Below are 22,803 nucleotides of genomic sequence, written 5' to 3' on the forward strand. Positions count from 1 at the left end.
CATGTGGTTGGCAAATCAGGGCAAACGGATGTTTCCATTGGACTTAGCTGATAGAGCCAGTGATCTGAGAGAGAGCAAAGTGGAAGCTGCAAGTCCTGGCTTTGAAAGTCTTGTTCCATCGTTTCTATAGGAGTCTACTGTTACAGAGACCAGCCCTGTTCAGTGAAGACCCCACATGGACATAAATAAAACACGACAATCATCAGGCCGTGGTGGAATACTGGTTCCAGTATTTCATTGTCTGGACACCAGTGATTCAAACCTCACTCACATAAAAAATTCACACTCTCTCTCAAGGCCTCCCAAATTCTGTTTATTAACTTATTTGTTTAGTGCATCTATTTGGGGGTGTGTGTGTGTGTGTGTGTGTGTGTGTGTAGTATGGATACATAGTATGCCAGCCACAGCATACAGGTGGAGGAGACCAGAGAACAATTTTCAGAAGTCAGGTCTGACCCTGACTGTGGGTTCTAGGATCAAATTCAAGTCACCAGCCTTGTGGGTGCCTTTACCCACTGTCTTAGTTTTACTATTTAAATGAAATACCATGAACAAGAGAAAAAGAAGTTGAGAGAGGAGAAAATTTATTTGGCTTATGCATCCATACACATGGTCCATCACTGAAGGAAGTCAGGACAGAAACTCAAACAGGGCAGGAACCTGGAGGCACCAATTTAAGCCGAGACCATGGAGGTGTACTGTTTACTAGTTTGTTCCTGACAGATCGCTCAGCCTGCTTTCTTACTGAAGCCATGACCACCAGCCAGGGAGAGCACCACCCACAGTGGGCTGCTCTACCACCATCACCATTAATCATTAATTAAGAAAATGCCATACAGGCTTGCCTACAAACAGATCTTTTCTAAATCCAAGGTCCCTCCTTTCAGACAACTTCAGCTTTTGTTTAGAAACAAAACTATCCAGCACACCCACTGAGCCATCTCACTGGACCATAACCCCCAAATCCTTATCTCTTGTCAAGGTAATCATCAAAATCTAGAATATCATCAAAGTCGGCTCCCAATGTGTGTGAGGTTCTGTAAATGTCCTTCCTGGAATAGAGCCTTTGAGTGTAGCTCCTCTCAATACAACTTCCTGTGAATGAGAGGGAGCCTGTCTGGTCCTGAGAGCATGCTTTAAATATGTGTAATGCAGACAGTTTCAGAGCCAAAGGTGACATCTCAAAAACAAACAAACAAACAAACAAAGATAAATCTTAATGGTATCTAAATGGCTCCTTTCTGTTTACAGTGTTGCTATGGAAGTAAATGAAGGCAAACACAACAGGAGGAGCAGGAGGCTTCAGTTGGTGGGGGAACACCTGAACCATAAGCATCCTCCACACTCCAGGTCAGGGTGTGTAGAAACCAAAGGCACATAGGAACTGCCTCTCCCTAGAAATGCTGGAAGTTTCTCCATGAGGACCCAAAGTCTTCACGGCTATCTGGCTCCTCCCTCCAGACTCTTCATTTCACTTTAAACATTGTCTTCCTTTTTCTGGGCAGAGTAGCCTATGTGAGCATCTGTGTAGTTCTCTCAGTCGGCTTACCATCTTGCCTGTAGACACTAAAGATTTCGGATCTCTTTGCAGCTGCTGGTGGTGCCCGTTATAACTCTTCTCTCTAAAGAATGACAGCTCCACTGTGAATCTGACTGAGCTTCACTACCCTCTCAGAAGGCTATGCCTGTGGACCTCAGCTGAAGCCTCCACTACTCTGGGCTTCCAGGAAGACTGAGGGACAACACTCCATAGCATCTTAGAAACCCTATGGTTTGGTTAGCCAGTTCTAAGCACTTCCTCACATCTTTCTAGGAACTCAAAGGGTTTTATAACCACACCCTCAACTTCATCATTAACCTTGTTTTCCTGCCAATGCTCTGGATTTAATCTCAGCCTGAAAACTATTTCTCAATTCCAGCAACATATACTGACTCAAGATTCTGGATGGTTGTCAATCCCGTGATGCCCGTGTGCCTTGTGCTTTTCATTCCCGTCTTCCCTTTCTCTCCCGGCTGGGGTTTCGCTATAATCAAAGAGCTGAATCTGGACTGGACTTTAGCATTCTGGAATTCTCATTGCAGAAGTGAAAAGTCTGTCCTAGACCACCTAGGTGACTGGGTATAACTCCTAGTTACACAGGAGTGATTGTCAGAATAGAAGAATCTCCTTGGAAACAGGCTATCATGACACTCTTACAATAAGGAACATAGAACATCACAAAGTTGGAACATAAAAGTATGTAGAGATACTGAACTTCAGATGCCCTGGGCGAGATCTCTAGATAGCAATCAATCAATTTCAGAGCCCAGGAGAAATATTTGATCTTAAAATATAATTTAAGGAGAGCTGGAGAAATGGCACAGAGGTTAGAAGGCCTGGATGCTTATTCAAAGAACCTGGATTTGGTTCCCAGAAGCTCACAACCATCTGAAACTCTACTTCCAGGGAGTTGGTGCCTACTTCCAAGTTTCTGAGGGCATTGCACATACATGGTACACAAACATACATACATGCAAAACACCTTTACAGTTAAAAATAAATCTGAAATACAAGAGCTTTTCAGAAAGGAGGCTTCGTTTGTTTGCTTTTAAGGAGCTGGTTTAAGGAGTCAGGAATGCATCGGACGTAGGTGAACTAAATGCTGCAGATGAGCCTTCTTGGAAAAGCAAGATCATGAGCTAGAACTCAGCTGGGCTGCACAGTAATACCCCATCTCCAACGGCAAAGGAGGAAAGTGAGAAGGAAGGAGAGAAAATACAACTCTGGGGTGTATCTCAGTAGGGGAACGCTGGAAGAGCATCACAAGACCTTGGATTGGCTTTCCAGAACAGACAGACAGACCAAGCAGACAGACAGACAGGAGTGGGGGAAGGAAAAGGAAGGAAAGGGGAGGGAAGCAGAGAGGGGGAAAAGAAAGGAGGAGTCCCAACTAACTACAATATTTAAAAGGCAGTTAAAGAAAATTGAGAAAGAAAATCTAGCAACCAGAGAAAAAGAATGGTTATGAAAACTTGAAAAGGATTATGAGACATGAGGAAGAGAGGAAGTTTCCAGAAAGGGGTGTGAGATGCTACGATGCATGGCAACCCTGAGAAATGAAAACAACTCAAAGAATTTGGCGATGATATAAGTACCTTTAGTGACCATAAAGTCCAAAGGATGAAGAAGTAAATAAATGACTAAGAAACTAGCACCTGGCAAAGATTCTCCAAATTCAGAAGATCACTGCCCCTCCTCCACTGCACCCCACCCCTTAGGATGCTCACCAGGGGTGGGGGGGGGAGGCATGTTCAGAAACAGCTCTCACATCCAGGTAGACCAAAATATCTATTGTGCCACAACTCATTCCATTACTGTCCGGTTTGTAAAAACCCCCAAGTTTATATCTCAATCATGTGGGTTACGTCTTCACTCTATATCCAAAAGATGAAGTGTGAACACAACATGAAGCTGACAAACACTCAAATCCTAGGCCAGAGGTGAGGCAAGTCTTCAATAAAGTCTCTCCTTCGAGAAGCCCATAACCCGTAGCGTATTCTCTGGTTACTTGAGAACGTTTTCTTGTTCTTTTATCAGAGACAGAAATTGTTGGGGTGAAATGTCGAGAGCCTAAGTTAAAAGTTAAACAGCCACACCTGTTTTAGTAAGCTATCAATCTACATGAGGATGGTCTTTGGTAATCTTACCGTTTTCTTCCCCAGCCCAATCCCACACTCACTTCCATGACCTCACCTTCAGAGTTCTCCCCCCAAATTAGAAATGCTCACCCAAGTTCTCTCTCTCTCTCTCTCTCTCTCTCTCTCTCTCTCTCTCTCTCACTCTCTCTCTCTCTCTCTCTCTGACACACACACACTATTCACAATACATTGATGCAAAAACAGTTCCCATGTCCACAAATAGACAGATGGATGCACAAGCTGCAACATCAGCATCCAAGACTGACGTTCACCCATTTTAAAAAGCCACAAAATATGAACACGTTCTACAGGTTAGGTGAACTCCCAAAGCATTATGCTTAAGTGAAAGAGGCCAGCTCTCAAAGGTCACATGCGCCATTTATAAACGAAACATCCAAAATGGCTATGCCTGTAAGAAATAAAATGCAGGCTGATGGCTGCCAGGGGCTGGAGGAAAAAAAGAAACAGGGAGAAACTACTTAATGATCAAGAGGTTTAACTTTGAAGTCCTGAAACGTTCAGTGATTACATGTTACTATAAATACCACTAAATGATTAACTTTGAAACTAATGTTACGTGAATTTCTTCTTGGGAAATTGTTTCTAAGAGGTACCCTCACCAATTAAAATTGTAATGTTCTTTTAAATGCTGTGTCTGGGGAAGAGAGCTCAGTCGGCAAAGTACTCACCATTCAAGTAGGAGCATCACAGTCTGACCCCAGGAACCTTCTGTAAAAAGCAGGACTTGGTGATGCACACCTGTAGCCTCTCCACAGGAGAGCCTGGGCCTTGATGGCTGACCAGCTTAAATAAAGCTCAGTAAGGAGAAGCCAATGAGAAGGCCCATCTCTAAAAACAAGGTCGATAGAGCCTGTGAGATGCTTTAGTGGATGCAACCCCTTGCCATGCAAGTCTGCTGACCTGAACTTCATGCCCGGAACCCATTTAAGGGAATAAGAAAGAACTGGCTTCACAAAGTTGGCCTCTGACCTCCTCATGCATGCCCTGGCATGTGCTTGCACACATACATACATGCATCATACACATATAAATACAACTAATGTTTTAAAGAATCCTGGACAACATTCAAGGTTCATCTTTGACCAGCACAAGCATGTCCCTATGTACCCACACACAGATGTTTATACATTTTAAATGTGCATAGTCTAATTTACATGAATGATGCTATATTCTAGATTTATTTTCTATTCCACATCAAACCATTCATTATCAAATGGTATATCCTAATCAAACTATACTACACCACCTAGGCTCTTATCCTATGTCATTCTTATTGTTACTTGAAGAATCAAAAATAACAAAAATATCCTCAGTGAAAACTACTCAGTGTGCTGACTTCAGAAGGGCAGAGAGAATAAATCCATCACATCATTACATTCCTCAGTGTAAAACTAGACGTGGAAATGACTACTCATTGCACTCAGCCCATTCTGTCAATACTTCCTGAGTAGATAAGGTCAAGAAATGTCTGTCTGAAACATGAGTTTTTATAGAGAAGAGGCCAATAAAGGGATGCATCACAGATGACTAAGTTCAACGTCCTAAGCAATTATGAGAGTGAAGCTGGGTTTAAGCTTTGAGAGCCCTACAAAGCTTAAGCCAAAGCTCCCACAGGATACCACCTGAAAGTCCTACTCCCCAGTCGACACAGGACTCTTCTTGTGGCTTTAAAGTAGCGGAGGGAGGTAAAGGAACCAACCTTTCAACATACAGAAGAGTACACAATATGCATCAAGTTAAAGCACAGACTTAGGAACCCTAATTCCTTTCCTATTTTGATGCAGCACTAAAGTCTCAAGATGTTCACAAATATAAGTGATGCAGAGATGGGCACCCACTGAAGCAGAGACATCCAACTGAATCCACTGGTAGTCTGAATACACCAGCGGGCAGTCAGTTCCACATAAGCACAGAGGAGCCAGGCGGAAGAAGCTGACATACAGAGAAAGAGCCTAGCTGCATCTCATAAAGGCAGGTCACAAAACTGTCACTGCCTATGCCCTATAGCCCGATAGACACATGGAAACCTGGGTTTCATCCCAGACAAGCACAGCCCATGGTAGAGGAATAGTCCCCACAAGTCTTCAGTCTTGAGAGGTAGCGAGACAAAAGCATTTTCAAGTAAAACTCAGTGTTCTCCACTGTGCACTGATTTCCCTAGAGATGCTGGAGTCCATATTATACCATCCTCGACAGTACTTGAAGACTTCTTTCATGATATAGAAAGTTTTTATGAAATCACTAAATATCAAGGTAATGAAACTATATCTAAATTTGCATTTCAAGTATGCAAGTCCCATCAAAAAGCAGTTGAGTCACAATTTGATCAGCTAGTCAGTCAGTCCTGTTGCTTTTTCAGATGTTTTGAGAGAGGATCTCACTTGCCTCAAATTCACTAGATAGCCCAGCCTAGCCTTGAACTCATGTTAATTCTTCTGCCTCAGCCTTCTAAGTCATCTTGTTCAGCTAATCTTGCTTTTTAATTGACTGTGAGGTAGAATCATCCTAAATCTTAGATTTCTTAATTAATAACTACAGTAAAGACAGTTATCAACAAATACACACATTTATGAGTATTATGTGCATAGACAGTCATCAGAAATCCATCTTTACATCTTATTTGTGAGGAGAAAAAAAAAGCAGTTAGTCTTGTCCCTTTTTTGTTGATCTGTTTGAGACAAGATCTCATTATATAGCCCAAGCAGGGTTCAAATTTAAGGTCCTCCTGATTCAGCTTTCTGAGTCCTGAGATTACAGGTGTATTTCACCATACACTGCTTTGGCTTTTTGTTTGTTTGGTTGGTTGGTTTTTTTTTTTATTTTCTTGGGTCTCAAAGAAAAGGACTTGGTCTTTGCTTAGAGCTAAAGCCAAGAGCAGTGGTTAAGTTTTGTAACACAAGAGAATAGGCCTAGGAACCAAGGAGAGGGCAAAGGAAGCGCCAAGAGACAGAGAGAGACCAGAAGATTATCCACGGCTACAATGCCAGCAGCGGCGTGGCAGCTGATGTTTTGCCAGCACTGGTTGGCAGAGCAAGAGCAAAACCTACCACAGCAAGAGAGGGCAGAGCAGAGAGCTGGCAATGCAGGGCAACAGGAAGTCAAGGGGAAAGGACCAGGCGCTCTGTTAAAGGTTGTTTGCCCACATGTTTAATTAACCTGGAATATAGCACCCTACACAGCAGCAGAAACGAGCTTTGTCCAATGGAGACACATGATTGAGGGGACAGTTTTACACGTTATTCAAATCACACTTTACATCCAAAGTGACACTAAAACTCACCTGCTCTGTTTAATAAATGCTGAAATGCTTGCTAAAAGGATCCTGTGCTCCAAAGTAGAGCTACTTTGTAGCTACTTTAAAAAGCACGGCATCACACACAATGCAAAAAAAAAAAAAAAAAAAAAAAAAAAAAAAAAAAAAAAAAAAAAAAAGAGCTTTTATGCAGCAAATCTAAGGAGGGGAAATTGCTTGGCAACAGAAGAACCAGCTGGGAGTGAGCACTTCCTCCTGCAAGGCACCACACCACCTCCACCCCACACTCACTGGAGAGCAGCCCTATGTCAAAGGTTTCCAACCCCACGACTTGCTGCTTCTCCAAGCTGACTCACTTTACAAAAGTCTCAGTCCTGGTAAAATACTGCTCCAAACACCACATGCACGGTGCACATCATCGGCTCCCTTCCTAACATAAGCCTTAGCCAACTGAAGTGCAGTCCATCCTCCAAGACCCCATAACTTCTCCTAAGGTCAAATACTTTTTAGTCTCCTTTGTTCTCTGCCTGCCCAGCAATTTTCAGTTCTTTTTGTTATCTAATTGGTCCTTCAACTGGCTACTTTTCATACCGGTGAGCTTCTACCAATGCACTGTACAAGTATTACCATATTCAAACTCTCAAAACAAAACAAAAACAAACAAACAAAAAAAAAAGCCTACAGTCTCCTGACAAGAGGAACACTAGGCATCCAAGGTCACCCGTCCCAACCAAATTCATACATTATCCCATCAGACTGGTCATCAGTACGGCATTGTAATTCAGATGGGTACTGAGCTCGATAGTTCTGTAGTTCAGAACCTTCCTAGGGCTGCAACCCCTTAATACACTTCCTCAAGTTATGGTGACCCCAACCATAAAATCATTCCCATTGCTATTTCATAACTGTAATCATGATACTGTTATCAGTCATAATGTAAATATCTGTGTTTCCCAGTGGTCTTAGGTGGCCCCTGTGAAAGGGTTCACAACCCACAGACTGAGACGCACTGTTCCAAGTTCTCTTACTGGTCTGAAGTCCATGTGTCCACCGGTTACGTTCCTGCATCCTAAGAGAAACTTTTCTTTACCTTCCCACCTTCTAATGGCCGTAACCTTCATTCACTCTCCCGTCCTTCCATCTTCGAAAGAGTTGCCTTAGACTGAGTCCATCAGCATCTCCTCAAGCCCCCTCTTCCTCTACACACAGGCTTGGGACTGCATTGGGCCCACCTGAACCACTTAAAATCAGCAGATTAGCAACCTCCTTCCCATCCTAACTTGGCCTTCTGAAACATTCCCAGTTTTCATGGTTTATAATGCAAGCCACCTGAGAACCATTTCGACTAGAGCAATGTTTAAGCTTCTTTTAAGGCAGGTTCTATGTGCTAGATCCTCCCTTCTCGGTAACTCAAGGCTGGAATTCAAGGTGCTGATTTATTGCCAAAGTCTCGTTAATAATGCTTACCTCATAAAAGTAGGGTGGTAGGCTCTTACAGCTTCAAAAGAGAGGTTTTAATACAATCATATAATGTGCAGTACCTCCGGCATATAATAAGTGGGGAGTGAGTAGAGGGATATCACAGAACAACATGTGTTACAGGCTTGGTATTTTTGTTGTTGTTGTTGTTGGCATTGAAATCTCGAAGCCAATTGGCATCATATGTTCTAGCAATATACACAGGTGTCCCTCATTCTAATTTCATAGGAAGATATGTAAAATACAGCTGGCCAAATTTAGAACAAAAATAAAATGGCTATAAGAAAATCTAAGTTATAAATCTCTCGGTGTCAGTAGATAAAGGCTTAAAATATAAATCAAGTTCATAGACCACATAAAATCATTCTGGGTTCCCATGACCTCCTTTCCAACTAAAATATAGTTAGCATCTATTCCTGATAAATGTCCTTTTGGAGTTGGGCCCATCTAGATCATTTTTGTAAATCTTTATTCTAATCATTTGTTTTTGAGCTGTACTTAAATTGGACATACTGAATTATCATGATTCGGCCAAATAGAAAGACATTTTCTTATAAATATTGATGAAAAAATAAGGGCCATACTAATTGGCAGGGCAAAGGTGCAGGAATCATCACTGACAAAGAACTTATAACTTGTTATAACTTAACCTTTCACCTAAATACTTGCCTTTTAACAGGTAGAGTCTTCAGTCGCAGTAAAGAGAAAAAAACTTCATCCTGTATCTTTGTGCTTTTTTCTTTCTACTCTTAATGCTAGATAGAATCTATAGCCTTGAGGTATAGAATGTATAGCTTCAAGGTATCTAAGCTACAGTCACATCCACTTATCTATAGCCAGAGACAACCTGTCTATAGAAAATGAGGTTGCTGATACCCAGTGAGAATCAAGAAATCGGGCAAAGACACATCACTCTGCAAAACAGCCTAACAGGAAGAAAGGAAAGAGGGAAGAAAGAAGACAGCTAAAACTCACACAGAAATTCATAACCAGGACGTCATCTTCACACTTCATGGTTGTATGCTTGCAAAGCATGTGCTGGCTACTTTTATGTCAACTTTACACAAGCTATAGTGATCTAAGAGGAAACCTTGATTGAGAAAATGCCTCCACAAGATCAAGCCATAGGCAAGCTTGTAGGACATTTTCCTAGTGATTGATGAGAGAGGGCCCAGCTGACTGTGGTTGGGGCCACCCCAGGGCTGGTAATCTTGCTTTAAGAAAGCAGGCTAAGCAAGCCTTGGAGAGAGAGCCATTAAACAGCACCCTTCCATGGCCTCAGGTCATGCTTCCAGGTTCCTGCCCTGTTTGAATTCCTGTCCTGACTTCCTTTGTTGATGAACAACAGTACAGAAGTGTAAGGCAAACCCTCCCTTTCCCAAGTTGCTTTGGCCATGGTGTTTCATCACAGCAGTAGTGACACTAAGTCAGAGCACTAAAACACCAGTGGTCTTCCCACATATTAAGACAGCATCACTGAAGGAAGTCAGGACAGGAACACAAACAGAAAAGGATCCTGGAGACAGGAACTGATGCAGAGACCATGAAGAGGTACTACTTACTGCCTTGTTTCTATGGCTTTGCTCACCCTTCTTTCTTAAAGAATCCAGGACCATGAGCCCAGGGTAGCACCGCCCACTACAGGCTGGGCCTTCCCTCATTGATCAGTAATTGAGAAAATGCCTTACAGCTGGATGTCACCGAGGCATTTTTGCCATTGATGTTTCCTCCTTTCAGATGACTCATACTTGGGTCAAGCTAACGTAACTCTAGCCAGGACTGCCCCTACATCAGAGGCAGAGCTGCATATGAACTGCAGAGATTCCTTGCCACAGCGGTGGAATCGATTGTTTTAGGCCATGTTGATCCTAGACTGTGTGATCCAGACCTGAGGAGTCCAGGGAGTGTTTGCTGTGTAACTGGTTGCTTTAAATTGGGTTGGTCCAAGTGTAGTTGCTCTCTCTGTGTGAGACACTTTCTAGTTCACCAAGCAATTCGGGTTACGATTTAGAATAGAGGCCTGAGTGTTCAGGTGCTGAGTCCTAAATCACAGTGTTGCAATTCTTTTGCTTTTTTACCATCTACGTTTCACTTTTTGATTTTGGAACCAGATCCTAACCTGTTCTTGGTGAGAATAGTATGTGCTTGCATATGCTAGAGTCTGAGTTCTGTCTATAGTAGACTATGTCTGCTTCCTGCCAGGATTATGAAATAAGCTTCTAATACTATAAACAATCCACCAATTAAATGCTTTCTTCTCTAAGAGTTGTCTTGGTCATGGTGTCTCATTGCAGGCATAGAACAGTGGCTAAGATATTCTGTGACACCTATCACAGCGGGGTCTGGGTGAACACGGCTGGGGTCTTCCTTTCTTGCCCTAGAGTTTATTAACTTCCTTCTTGGTGGTGCTCTTCACCATGAAAGCGCACTGGTAAAAACATAAGAATCAGCAAGCAGATTCTTGGAGGAGAGAGGCAATCTGTGGGTGAGGCACTTCAGCAGATGACATTTGTAGGGCAGATAGATTTCTTCAGATCCATAAATCACAGGTATTATAAGGAGCGCCTAGCAGTGTCTACCTAACAAGGCAGGCTTCTATAACAAGCTAATTCCACACTTGTTATTCAGGAGTAGGGGGGGGGACCTAAAGTCTGTAAAAAAGAATAAAGACATCGGGATATAAAAGTATCAAGATGCTGGAAAAGTATCAAGATACTGCATTTTCTCCTATCCACAATATGCAATAAGGACAATCCAGCCTATACCATTTTCTAAATTCTATCTATCTATCTATATATCTATCTATATATCTAATCTATCTTATATGTATGTGCATGTGAATGCATGCCAACCTGTATGTATATATGTGCATTTCCATGCATGTGTACATGTGTACACCACAGTATGTGAAATAAGAGGATAACTTTCTACCGTGTGGACCCTAGAGTAGAACTCAGGCCATCAGGCTTGGTGGCAAGCATCCTTACCCACTGAGCCATCTTGTCAACCCAACCCCAGATCATTAAGTCCAGACCCTAAGTGTGGGGAATGATGGCTCGTGCATGAGAGTGGGTTCGTTCTGTTGGGCTGAGTTGTGAATCACTGAACGTGTTCTGTTCTTCAAGGGTGCCACAGGGAGGAACCCCCTGGGAGGGTGCTGGGCTGTGAGAAGCCGCCCGCCGGGGCCCCGCCTGGCATGGGAAGTCATTCTGGGGCTTCCAGGCTCCACTGGGAGGCAGCAGCAGAATGGAGACCAGGAGCGAGGAGCTTATGAGAGAAACGAGGGAGAGGAAGAAAGCTCTGCTGGCGCCCCGAGGCTCACTTGTTATACTCCCTTGGCAGTGTCAGCTTGTTTGAAGATGTGGGCCTCTGTGATGGAACACAACAGTAGGCCCCAAAAGACACGTGAAAGTCCATGAAAGTTTGTGGGTTCCCAAAGCTTTTATTTTAATGGTGATGGTAGTTGAATCTGAATGCACACCCCGGCACTCCCAGGGTGGGCCTTTGGTTAAATACCTTTTGTAAGGTGGAGGGTCTGGGAAAGAATACTTTAATTAGCTACACCCTCTGGCCTTTAGGTGTCTCATTAATATGGAAATCTCTTGAGACCTGAAGTCATGCTCTCTACTTGTGGAGGGTGACACAAACCTCTTTTAGAGAGGCATTGCCCTACGTGACTGAACAGCACATATCAGATGGAGGTCTTTGCCAACGTGTTAGAAGCCTGGATTCTGGGAGCACTGCGGAATAGACGCCTGTCTCTCACAGGCAATGGACTCCTGTTCAGTCTCTGGGCTATTTCCAGCCAGCGCTTCTACCAAAACCCAAGCCATCCCATCACGGTCCCACACCTGAGGTCCAGCACACTTAGGGTTTTGACATCTGTAATTGAAATTGTTTCCTGTGTTTTCTCATCCCATTTTTCTTCTTAAAATATAAACAGGACAAATACAAAGCTTTAAGGTAAATTGCCAGTAAATCCACTAAAAGTTTCTGTAAATTCAAACAGTCTGACTTCTTTACCAGCTATTTAAGATTCTTCTATAGACACAATCACAGAGCCTGGTTTTGTCCATTTCAACTATTCCAAGGCCCTAAGAGCATGCATCTGGCCAGAATTAAACAAAAGCAGATGCACCGAAAGGAAAGATTAGTGGTATATATACATAAAATATTCATAAATAAAATGGCCCAGCCAGCCTTTCCAAGAAGGAGAATCAACAGGATGGATATAGAAAAGGACTTCTTGAGCCAGTCAAATGGCTCAGCCAGTAAAGGTGCTTGCTACTAAACCTGACAACCTGAGTTTAATCCCATGATCTCACCTGGATCATCTCCTGAACCTTGTCATCTAACCTTCACAAGTGTGAACACAGATGTGCACACACCCACACATAATAAATAAATAAATAAATAAAATAAATAAATGCAATAATAAGAAATAAATGTTAACATGGAGGCTGAAATGTCCCAAGCTGGAGACCCAGGAAACCGGTGGCATGATGCTATGCCAAAGTATTACAACCTGGAGAACAGGAAAGTTGAATGGTCCATCAGTTCAAGTCAAGAGAAGGAAAAGCCTGTGTGGCTGCTCAGGCAGGCACGAAAGCTCCCTGTCAATAGAGAGCCTAGCCTTCTTCTACAGGGAAGCCTTCAACTGATGGATAAGACCCACCTCATCTACCGATTCAAATGTTAACGTCATCTAAACACACACACTCACAAGCAATGCCAGGAATCAGTTGACCACATATCTAGGCATCCCATCAGGCTCATATAGAAAACGAGGAGCCATCACTGTTACTGAACCGGCTTTCTCTCCTTCCAGTTTCTTGTAGTCTGCTCTTCAGGTAGTAACAGTAACGGGCTTTAGCAGCTTCATTCAGATCCAACACACACCATATCACCCACCCATTTAAAGCACACAGTGCACTGCTTCTTGCGTATACTCACAGGTACAGTGCACCCACAGCCACAGGAGCCACTAACCTTAGAACAACAAATGTCATTATTCTCAGAATATCCCCTTAGACTCCAACTATGCCAATGAGGCTTCCCGCAGTCTGGCTTACCCACCTCTCCTCCTCTGAGCCACTTCATCCAGTCCCCTCTTCAGAATCATTATCCACTCACATTCCTTTCCCCATATAACTGTTGGCAACTAAGGCAGTCTTGTATATTTTCTATCCCGGAGTTATTGACAAGTATCAAAACATTATTCATTTAGAGCGTCCTCATGTCCTCTCACCTCACTGCTGGGAATGTCGGCTCCCTGAGAGTAACTTTCTCAGCCTTCTTTGTAGCCTTGCCCCAAGTGTGAGAAAGTGGCCTGACCTCATGGTAAGCATTTATTAAATGTTTCCAGGAAGGGAGGGCCTTCCTGAGACTTATCTAGGGACCAGTGCCTCACACTGGTTTCAAACCTTCCATTCTATTGCTCAGCAACCTCATTTGCTCCCCAGTTAGCAATTTCTACGTTACAAAAATTACCTTAAAAGGGGCTGCTCCAAGTTTATTTGAATGAAACTATGAGATAATCCTACTCAAATACTGAATCAATTGTCTTTGTGGATTAATTATTTTTTCAGCTCCACAAGTTAAGAGTATTGCTTTAGCAATTCTAATTCATTAATGTTATGAAAGAAAAAAAGAAGCTGGCCCCAAGGCAGAAACTTGACAAATAAACGTGGATCTCAGACTTAAAAAACAGGCAGGTTTGGGAGTTCTCGGGAAACGCTCCGGAACTTGTGCCAGCAGGTGATTAAGAAATTGCGGTTAGAAATAAAACAGGAGTTTCCTGCTTTGCTACACTACATCATCCATGGGCATCAGTAACAATTCAGGGGATCTATGGGATGACTCAGAGGGTAAAGGCGCTGGCCCTGTGAGCCTAGCAACCTGCGTTCAATGCCCAGAGCCCACAGAGAGGTGGAAGCAGACACCAACTCCATAGTTGTCTTTTCTTTTGACTGTACACACACACACACACACACACACACACACACACACACGGACGCGCACACACTCGAATATAAATAAAATAACTCAAGGAGGATAATAAGATTTAAATTCCCAGCCCTGATGACACTTATCTTTTATTGGAAGGAAGATAGAAGCAAGGAGAGAAGAAGGCTTGAAGTCTCCCAAGAGCGCTTTGTAAACAGGTCACCCACCATTGGCGTCTTCATATGCCACTTCTGTGGAAGTGCTTAGGCTGTCCAGAATTTATAGCTAATGTTTCTTACCAACAAGATGGCCACCACACATGCCCTGGTCAATAGATCTGATGTGGGGGGTTGTCAAAACACAGATGGCAATCTTCAGCAATCCCAGGGAAATAGACATTACCAAAATCTATCAATTAACATAAAACCATGGACAACATTTTTCATTCATAATGTCATCTCATTCTCAGTAGATGCTTAGCTGTTATGCTGTAATTTCTTATATGAGTAAGCAATATGATAATATTAATACTACCATATTGCTTATTCTTTTCATAGAAGATGTAGTACTCAGAGCTTTACTTAGTGGTGCTTGGTTTGTAGAGAAACAATGAATCTCAGTATATGAGAGGTTACTGAGCATTTGAGACAAGCCTGGGCTACATCATGACACTATCTCAAAAGAGAATAAATAAATATCTTTTTTGAATGTGACTGACAATAGAACCATATTAGCATTTAAATCAGCTATAGAACTTGTAAAGATGGTTTGTGATCCCTTGGGAAACATCACTTCAGTATGCATGCCTTCAATCACAGCACTCGGGAGGCAGAGGCAGGTGAATCTCTGAGTTCAGGCCCAGCCTGGTCTACAAAGTAAGTTCCAGGACAGTCAGGGCTGCAGCTCTGTTTCAAAAAGCCAACATAATAGATGATGTTGATGTTGATGTTGATGATGATGATGATGAAGAAAATTTAATTATTTTAATCAAGCTCATTAATATCTTCTAATATTCATTGTCTCTATTTGGAAATGGAGTCAGAAACAGAGAGATTCATCTTTTAACTCAATGGAGCATCAAGGTCGGATACAATAGCTATAAAACTGATCTATGGTGGTGATTTGAGAGAAATAAGATTGAAAGAGCATAAAACCTCATGGATGCACAGAACCTTCACTAATTATCAATTGTGGTGAAATAAAAACCTAAGAATAAAAGCAGAGCTTCGGGTGAGCAGACAGCCCATCATGGCGGTGGCTTCTGCCTCCCACTCCATGCCTTCCCAGCTTATAAAGGTTTATTTCTATCACTCTGAAGATGAGGAGCACAGCTGTCAGAACCGCTAGTCATATTGACTTGCAATCAAACAGGCAAGGATGCACAAGTTGAAGAGAAGTCACTTTCCACATGTTCTGAGGTAGCACTGAGAACTCTCCTCAGACTCCCCTATGAAACCAGCAGAAAACAAGAAAAGGCCCAAGCAGAAGACAGATTACTCTAACCTAAGTAGCTAGTTTATCCTGCTCCATAGACACGTAGATGTCTTAGGCTCTGACTTGTTTTCTGGTTGGTTGGCAGGTTGGTCGGTTTGGTTTTGCTTGTTTGACTGTTTGTGAACTTTGCTGGGAAACACGTGGAACCCGGAGCTTTAGTATGGTAGGGAAATATGGTTACACATCCAGTTCCACTGTTTCATACACCGGAGCACGCCCATGAATGCATCTGTTCATTATAACCAAGGAGATAAGGCCTCTGAGCCCCACACAGGTCAGTGGTTAGCCAGAGGAGTTCCTGAAGAAGGCAGTTGTTTGGAAAAGGGGGCATTCATTTCCCTTAGCTCATTACACCTGTACTTCTGGAATTATCCCATTCTAGGACTGAGGAAAAAAATGAAATTTGGAGCTTTTTCTCCCTCAGGGAATACTCACTCTCAAGTTCTCAAGTCCAATTTACTTATTATTTACTTATGGTAACAGAACAAAAGCACCATTGCCTACAGTTGTTCACTTTTTTTATGAAAAGAATAAAAAGAGAGAGAGATGGGAGGTGGTACAGAGAGTTAGCCCACATGTAAGGGTGGCAGGGTTGCCATGTCAGCTTGACAGCAGGTTCCCAGGTCAAGTTTCCACAGCTTCTGGGAAAGAACAAGCAGAGGCACAATGAAACTTCACTGAGTCACTTCATCCACTGATGATGACACCCAATGCACAGGAGAGTGACAGATAAGTGTGACAGTGTCACACAAGCACACGTTAACCCAGCTAGAAAACAGCAGTCATTTTTATACATGTGTCCTTTCCTATATTGGCCTATATGTCTGTTTCCTTCAGAAATTTCTTTTTAAAGTGATTGTCTCTTCTCCAAACTGTTTGGAATGGTGAAAACTTGGAAATGCACATCTCATGTATATTGCCTTCTGAAGGTGTAACTGTATTAATCTAAAACAACTCAACCAAAGACTTCTGTGTTCGCGATCCTGATATTCAGTTGAGCTGAATAAACTAGATGTTATAAATAAACTAGATGTCTGTCAAATCAGCAAAACAAACAAACAATCAAACAAACCCTCCAGCTTTCAAAAAATATTTGTGAAGTTGGTCTTGTCCAGAATAATGGTTATTTCCCTTGCCTCTTGCCTATGGCTCCTGTAAGGATATCAACATGGATTCTGGGCAGTAAAAATACTTGTACATTTAAAAAAAAAGAAAAGAAAGAGAAAACAGCAGTCAGAAAGGACCCAGGCCTGCTTTTGCCCTGGACCAGCCATGACAGGCAAGAGAAATGAACACACCCAACAGTATTCACTAGCTGGGATATTTGCAGGTTTCCTCCAATGAGGAGTCTACTTTCTCAACTTCGATGCCCCTTTGTACAATTCTACCTTTAAGAATTAGCACTATTGGGCTAGATAGCTTGAAGCTGGTCTCAAACCCACTATGGAACCTAAGCAGGCCCTGGCTGAACTTGTGATCCTCCTGCCTCAACTTTCTGAGTTCTGGCATTATAAGGATGAACCCCAATGCCAGCCAAGAGCACAGAAGTAATTTTTTACATCAAACATGTTCAGTTCAACACCTATTTTCATACAAATTTGGACACACCCAAGAATTTTTCCATGGAGCCCACATATTCAAGCAAGTAGGTCCAGCTGCATATTCTGAAGCACCACTACTTTCCAAAGGGAGATCACAATTCAAATGGAAAAGGAGAGAGCAGGGAGATGAAGTCCACAGACAGAGTCAGTCATAAGATCCTTAAAGAAAAGCTTGGTGCCCACTACCTTGCTTCTTGAGCTAAGTAGTTCTCAACTGAGGATGGCTTTATCCCCTAGGGGTCAGAAGACTTGTTTTCTGATCACAAATGATAGAGAAGTTACTTTATCCTCTAGTGAGTCCCAGAAGCTGAAATGCCACTAAAGAATGCCCAGTGCCCAAGGCAGAACTCTGGATAAAGAATTATCTGCCCCTGATGTCAGTGGTGCTGAGAGTGAGAAGCCTTGATTTACTTAGAGTTTACAACTTGGTTTGTACACAAATACATTGTCAGGTGTCCAAGAGGGCCGATGGACTCGCGGTGAACAACTTCCTGGCTGTTTCTACACATATTGTGTTTCATGGACGCTAACCTATCTGATGGTAAACATTATTCTGCTTCAACACCTCTTTTCACCAGCAGGATATCTTGCCTGTTCTTTGGGGTTTTACTTTGTTGTTGAACAGTTTTTATTCCCACATTGTTGGTGTTGAGTTTCGGTATGTTGAACATACCAGCACTAAGCACCACATAGTTTTTTGGAAGATATGGACTAACTCCTGGGTTACTCAATTAGGTTTTTAGTTTGGGGGTTTTGTTTGTTTGTTTGTTGTTGCTATTTTAAACATTTTTGTGATTAATTGAAAGCAGAGAAGAAATAGGAAGAATGTGATTGTTTATGAAATAAAACTAGATCAACTAAGGGCCATTGCCCTCAAGCCTCGTGACCTGAGTTTGATCCCAGAGCCTTACTTGGTAGGAAAGAAACAACTAGTACAAGTTGTGCTTTGAAGTCCACACTCAAGCCATACACAAGCCTAACACACACACACACACACACACACACACATGCACGCACTAATTAATTAAAGGTAAACACATTTAAAACTTAGGTGAGACCAGCCTTATCACTAGAACACACGAGAGAACATACTCTCTGACCTCCTAGAGGAAACAATTGCATGCATATCTCAATTGCTTCTCTTGCCACTTTCCATTGCTCAGAACATACTCCATGGTTTGCTCACAGGCCAGTGTACAAGGGAAAGTGCATTGCTTTGCATTTAAAAACTAAATAGATGTAATACATAGCTCCCACAAGCTGAAAAGGTATAGCTAAAAAGACTTAAGAAGGAGTCATGGAAGAAAGGACAAGAAACACTGTAATTACTCAGCTTACATTTTCACACTGAAGTCCTGTCAGTATTTGACATATTTGATGCATCTTCCCCCTATACAAACACCATTCACAGAACCCACTTCAACCTACAAACCTCTGCTGAAGGAGCCAAAAAAATAAAAATGCTCCGGGACAATCCCATATATCCAAACAACTACTTTCTCCAAGGAACTCACTCTCAAAATTGCTGAGAGCCAGAGGGACAAAGGCCTGGTTCATTCAGAATTTTCTGAACCTCAGATAAGAGATGCCAAACAAAGATTCCTGTTGGGAACAGCACAGAAATGAAGTAAGCTGAGCTGGCATGTTTATGGTTGAACACTGGCTTACCACAAGAGGCACTGGTACATCTTCAAAATAAACTACCTTCACCTGACTTGACTGGAAAACATCTCTAGGCTTTGCTACTCAGAAAAGCATTGTGCTGAAAGCTGGTGAAATCTGAATGAAGAGCTTCAGAGGCAGACACTGGAGTAACCTCTCTGTCTTTGTCTCTCTCTGTCTCTCTGTCTCTCTGTCTCTGTCTCTCTGTCTCTCTCTCTCTCTCTCTCTCTCTCTCTCTCTCTCTCTCTCTCTCTCTCTCTCTGTGGTGTGTGTGTGCGTGCCTGTCTCTTTATCTCTGGGTGTTTTTCTCTGTCACTCTGTCTCTCCAACTCTGTTTTTCTTTCTCTGTCTCATACACATACACATACACATACACACACACACACACACACACACACACACACACACACACACACACACTCACAGGCAAGATCTGACTAAGAAGGTTTTTTCACTGTATCAACATCAGTTTCCTGGTCTGGATGTTGTATCTAAAGTGTCTCACTGAGGAAAATTAGGATAATAGAGAGACCCTCTTTATACATTCTGTAAACCTACATTTATTTCAAAGTACACAATTATCAATTAAAAACATTTACCTATGTGCATACGTTTCCTAGGGCTTCCACAACAAAATACGAACGCCTCGTGGCTTAAAGCAATAGAAACAAACTTATTTATTGTCTTGAAGTTCTGAGGCAGGAGCCCAGGATCAGTTAGTCAGGAAACTCATGCTTCCTGTGAAGTCTCTGCAAATCTCCCCAGACTCTTGCTAGATGTTGGAAGCTCATTAGCAATCTTTGGTGTTCTCTGGGTTGTGTTACTCCACCTCAATCTCGTCTTCATGTGGCATTCTACCTCTATGTATGTCTTCTCACAATCATCATTTTTTTAGAGGCACCTCTCAGATTAGGGGCCCATTCTACCCTGGATGCTCTATCTCATCTGGACCAATCACATCTGTAAAAATCATTTACCTAAAATAAAGATACTGTCTAAAGTACCGGGGCTTAGAACTTTGTATGTCTTCAGGGCAGGGGCATGCCCCTTCAACCTATAGGCCTACTCTCCCGAAGACTAAACTCTAGAACCCATTAAATTCTACAAAGAAAACATGGTTTATTACTTGTTTAGCAAACTCTTTTTATCTCCTGTATATGCCAGTCACTGTGCTGGGTACTGGGAACATAAATCTCAGTACTATGAAAAATCTGGCCTGGATTATTCAATATTGTTGTCAAACACCCAGGTCTCTTCCCTACTCCTTAAGGAACACTCAGTCCTCACTGTCTGGTGTCACTCTGTTGGGTGTTAATCTAGTATAGTGCTCTGGAGAACATTCGCTCTGGGGTACCTTCTTGTGCATCTGCTAACTGATTTGTGTGATCCTCCCCCCCCCATATGAAAGTCAGAGTCCATACCCCTTTTGCCCTCCCTTATAACACTCCACGCTAGAAAATGACTCAGTCCAGCAGGTCGCCAATTATTTGTTAAAAGAACACCCATGCATTGAATATTTGCTAATCAAATTCTTGGTCATGTCTCTCAGTCCTCTTGCCAACCCTTTCCAGGTAGCTGCTGGGGCTCTACCCCACATGCTTTGTCATAAGCATTGTGACAAGTCTCGGCAGTCAGAAGAGGCATGATGCTCGCTTCAAAGTGACTGGGCTTAGACCATTCTGTTGCTGATGTCACTCTTGCACACCCATAGGCCAAAGAAAGTGTTCACTGCATTGTGCTTAGGAAAGCATTCTATTTAACACAGAGGAAATACATTTCGGTTTTGCCTCTAAAGATAAAATCCAAACTGGAGAGAATTTTTGATGCTTGAAATAGAAATACAAGGAGAGGGTTTGGGGCTTAAAAATAAAATACATTTGTGCTTGCATCTAATCATACCATCTTAAAACTGAATAAACTCAACAGACGCCAACAGCAACAAATACCACAATTCAAGCATTCCAGATTCTTGGGGTGTGTTTGAGATCAAAGGCTAATTTCATTTAAAATGCCGGTAATTGATCCAAGAAATGTAAGTTCAAACTCAAAAAAATTAAACTAAGAATAACAGGCCACTGGAAAAGATAGTGTAACTCAATATAATCCATACAATTATTATTGTAGAGGCTGCTTCATAAGTCGTTTTCATATAAAGCATATTTATTTTACTAAGCTGATTGTTTCCTTCTGGAAAGACTTCAGGGACACATTCCTTTCATGTTATTCTTTGAATAGCTGGAAGAATATAAAATTTTATATGTGTGTATGAGATAGTGAGTGAGTGTGTGTGTGTGTGTGTGTGTGTGTGAGTGTGTGTGAGTGTGTGTGTGTGTGTGTGTGTGTGTGATGGGATTTTTACCTAACCAAATTTAAGACAGTACAAATTACAGGTCAGCTCCCTATTCATGACAGATCTAGACTAGAGGCAACTTGATTAGAGAGAAAGCATCAGTAATGGAACCAGCAGCCCTGAGAACTTTGTGTGCATTTCTAATTTTCAAAGAAATCTCAATACTTCATTCCTGTGCTCCCAGACAGATATTTTCCAATAATAAATACTTGGCCAAAGTGACCCCTGTCGAGGTTTTAATGAACTTTTGATACCTCCTGTAAACTAAGGAACTGTGGCATAGAGCATTGAATAACCCACAGATAATTAGTTTGGTTTTACATTCCAGTTATTGCATGCGGTACTTTCTGAGATATTTTTAACTGACTTCTGTCAGCAGATTTCTTTTTATTGCTTTTAATATAATTATGTGGTAGGGTATATGCATACATGAATACAAGTGCCCTCGAGTCTAGATGAGGGTTCAAATCCCTTGGAGCTGGAGTTACAGGTGATTGTGAACCACCCAATATAGACTGGGAACTGAACAGAAGACCTTTAATCCTTAAGAGACCCTGTGCCCTTAACTGCAGACTCTTTCTCCATCCTACCAGTATTGATTGATAAGGCTTCTGGAATCTTCTGGAAAAATTCTTAATCAATTTTATTTTATTCTAAGTTTTTCCAAAGGTATTGGCTCATGTTAGCATTAGTGTCCACAGTGTCTAAAACATCTAAATGACCATATGATGAAAGTGTGTAGTATTTCTTAATACTTTAAAAAAAATCTTCAAATTAAAGTTTGGCTGAGGGTTAAAATGCTTGCCTAGAAAGTGAAATGCCCTTGGTTCTATTCCTAGCACCACAGAATATAATGGTGGTGGCGCACGCCTTTAATCCCAGCACTTGGAGGAAGAGGCAGGCGGATTTCTGAGTTCGAGGCCAGCCTGGTCTACAGAGTGAGTTCCAGGACAGCCAGGACTACACAGAGAAACCCTGTCTTGAAAAACAAAAAAAAAAAAAAAAAAAGTAGTAGTCATAAAGGTAGAATCCTGAGAATTCTCACCTGAGAATCCCCAGTGTTTCTTTGAACACCATGACCCTGACACAGAAGGTAGAGACACTGTACATCAATAGGAAACATGACACCCCATAAGAAGGCTAGCGGGCCTTGATTATCATCCAGATATACTTATGATCTACAGGCTAAGTGAGCATAATACATGAGCCCGAAGCAGCAGAAACACAACAGCCAGGGAACACCTGATATTCTAGGGAGCTGCTGTGGTCATCAGGAAACATGGCATGCAGGGGAGAGCTGCAGAGAGAGCGGAAGCAAC

General features: G+C 42.2%; 1 protein-coding gene across 10 annotated transcripts in view; it reads right to left on the bottom strand.

Moving 5' to 3' along the window:
• The window catches only part of Lmo7 (LIM domain 7), a 188,366-nt gene that overhangs the window by 95,626 nt on the left and 69,937 nt on the right, over positions 1 to 22,803 (bottom strand). The window lies entirely within an intron of this gene.

The sequence above is a fragment of the Arvicanthis niloticus genome, chromosome 3, assembly GCF_011762505.2.
Source record: "Arvicanthis niloticus isolate mArvNil1 chromosome 3, mArvNil1.pat.X, whole genome shotgun sequence".
In the NCBI taxonomy this organism is placed as follows: domain Eukaryota; kingdom Metazoa; phylum Chordata; class Mammalia; order Rodentia; family Muridae; genus Arvicanthis; species Arvicanthis niloticus.